Source organism: Tiliqua scincoides, chromosome 9, assembly GCF_035046505.1.
Source record: "Tiliqua scincoides isolate rTilSci1 chromosome 9, rTilSci1.hap2, whole genome shotgun sequence".
NCBI classification, from domain to species: Eukaryota; Metazoa; Chordata; class Lepidosauria; order Squamata; family Scincidae; genus Tiliqua; species Tiliqua scincoides.
Window position 1 is genome coordinate 40,953,487 of NC_089829.1, and position 3,057 is coordinate 40,956,543.

The 3,057-nt window shown below is 41.4% G+C and overlaps 1 pseudogene; it reads left to right on the top strand.

The window, feature by feature from the left end:
- The first annotated feature begins 1,590 nt into the window (after window positions 1-1,590).
- On the top strand, window positions 1,591-1,710 carry LOC136660801 (5S ribosomal RNA; annotated as a pseudogene).
- Window positions 1,711-3,057: the final 1,347 nt, after the last annotated feature.

A 3,057-nucleotide genomic window follows, 5' to 3' on the forward strand; every position in this document is an offset into this window, starting at 1 on the left:
CCCACTTGTTGAGGTTCACTCCTAAGGCCCTCAGATCCCTCTTGCAGATGTCCTTGTATCATAGCTGTGGTCTACCTGTAGGGCGCTTTCCTTGCACATGTTCTCCATAGAAGATAGTCCTCTAAATGATTGGGGAATTGATGTAGGGTTGATTGATATCATGCACATCTTACATGGCTTCATATGACATTTAAATACAAACCGTGGACTGCTTGTGTGCAAGTGGCCAATGAGCATGCACGCATGGCTGTACCTCTGCCACAGGGATTATTTCTGCTATTTTAAAAGAAAAATTAAAATGTTAAGCATGGGCTTGGTCTGGGCCTTTGTGAATTTATTTGATAGCGGAGCTATTATTTGCCAGAGGTGAGATTTACTGTCTTATTTATTTCCCATTAAGTGTAAGCATGAAGCATTTCCATTGCATACGGCTGGCCCATACATAATTTACGGCATTTTAAATCCCCTTCAGTACCTGGGAAAAAAGCACACATGAAAACTCTTTGGTCCCAACGGACAGACTACCAAACCGTACATTAGCATTCTTTGATGTTCAGGTTGGGTTCTTTCGGCAGAACACGGCACCTCGCAAATTCTTCCCAACAAAAAAACAAAACACCAAAGTTTATCTCCAAGTGTCAAGATAACACATCTCTTCACATTTGATCCATGCAGCTCTCGTGGTTTTGATCAGTGTTACGTGGGAGGCATGAAGAAAAGATCGCAAGCGCTAATATTCGTGTTTTGATCTTGCGCCTTTCAACGTAATCTCTCATCATTTGATCAGAAGCTGAAGAGTTGTCGCAAGGTAACCATTCCCAAGTGGCAATGTGGGTCATCTTGTTTCATGTTCAGGAAGCAAGGTTCAACATGGAAATGCAACATTGATTTGACAGCTGATGTCCCTCTCTAGCTGAGATGGGCAAGCACCCTTCAGTCCTCTATTTTGTTTGTTTCAGACAGCTGCCCCTCCCACCCCCACATTTCTGCACCTTTCTGTTCTGGACAACATTATGTTTCTGCAGTGGAGCAATGGCACAAGAGGGATGTTACGTTCATGTCCCAATCTGAACATTGATTGGGGCACATAAACTTTTGGGTCCAAGTCCAGCATCACTCTTCTTTTGCTTTTTCCTTCTGCCCAGTGTTGTAACTTGGACCCTTAGCCTAGAAACACCTGGAAACTTCTTCTGAAATTCTTGGAAGGAGACCAAGAATCTCCTTGGAATCCAAAGGAGTTGGAAATCCATCACCTGGAATTAAAAAATAATACTAATAATCAGGACATTTTGCATGTTTTCTACTCCTGGTATTAAATGGGTTAACTTACAGCCCAAACCTAATTAAATAGACAGTGGCGATGGTGCTGGCCACCTGCTACTGCTACTGGCTACCTGCAGGAGTGCAGGTAAGGCAGCATAAGGGATGAGTAGTGGGAGGAAAAGGGCAATGTCTGGGAAGGGAGGGGGCAGGTGGGGGCAGAATGAGAATGGAAGGGGTGGATCTCAGTGGCACTGGAATCTCCCCAATCCCATACAGGAAACCTTTTCTATATCACACTATAACTAGCAGCAACTGTTACCCTGGGTAACTAGCAGCAACTGTTACCCTGCACATGCCAGATCTCGTCTGATCTCGGAAGCTAAGCAGGGTCAGGCCTGGTTAGTACTTGGATGGGAGACCACTTGGGAATACCAGGTGCTATAGGCTTGTACCATAGTCTTTCGAGACTGAAGGTTGCCAACACATCACACTATAGATTATTAAATACTGTTAATAATAATAATAATACTCTTTTTGGTTACTTTTTATGGTTCTGTGCTAGCTTTCCCCAGGGTAAGGGAATGCAAATTCCCTTACCATGAGATCTCCTTGAATGCCTTCCTCCCACAATTGGCACGTCTTCCATTGGCATGGCTGCATCAGCAAGGAGGGCTGGTTTATTTAGGACTGGGCTGTTAAACAACCAGCTTCTTAAGTTGAAAGAACAGTCATTACATTACTTAGAAACACTTCATTGAGGTCAGATCTATAATATTTGACTTTTGTTGCACATTCCTTATTCATTTGTCACTTATTTTTCTTAATAGAATTTTCCAGCATCTGATTTGTTACTTCCTATTATTATTATTATTATTATTATTATTATTATTATTATTATTATTATTATTATTATTATTATTATTATTATTATTATTATTATATAATAATAATAATAATAATAATAATAATAATAATAATAATAATAATAATAATAATAATAATATCACAGCTGCCCATACTTTAACTGGACTTGGCATTAATTACTAGTCGGGCCCCTCCCAGGGGCTTAGGTTGTTATAATGTATTTACGTATAATGTGTGCTGAACCAAGCAGGATAGCTTTTTGAATTTGATTGATAGTAATTTTGTCAATGTTCAGCTGTTTGTGAATGTTCAGCTGGGTAGATGGAACTCGTTAGCCTGGGAAGGCAGCTCATCTGAGAGAAGGAAAACTCTGATCCCAAACCTCCACTGCCTTGTGGCTACATCCAGTTATGGAAAAGGCTTCAGGAGTCAACCTCAAGGCAAAATCCGGAGCCGGAGTCCCTGAGGCAGTTCATGGCTGAACACAGTCACGTTCTGGCAACTCTTGCGACGTCGCTGGAACCAACCGTATTGGCCTCTGCCTTTCCATTGGACCATTTCAGCGACGTGGAGAGGGGGGATTTGCTGCATGGGTAACAGCCTATCCTCCATACCTACTTTACCCAGGCTTCGCGCACTGGAGAGGACACTCTGTTGCAGAATACTATTCAGAGTGTGATACCATAGCCTTCCGAGACTGAAGGATGCCAACAACTCAGCTGTTTTAAATGCAGTTCAAGCATTTTTGGAAGTGCACCTAGTGTACAGTCGCCACTGGGATAACCACTGCTGGCTTGCCATAATCTTTGGATTTCAATTTTTAAATTCTGATATTTACTCATTTTTTTCATGTTCTTTTTTGGTCAGTTCTACTATCATCAGGTATTGCTATATCAGTAATGGTCACTTAATTTTTTTTTTTCTGTCAAT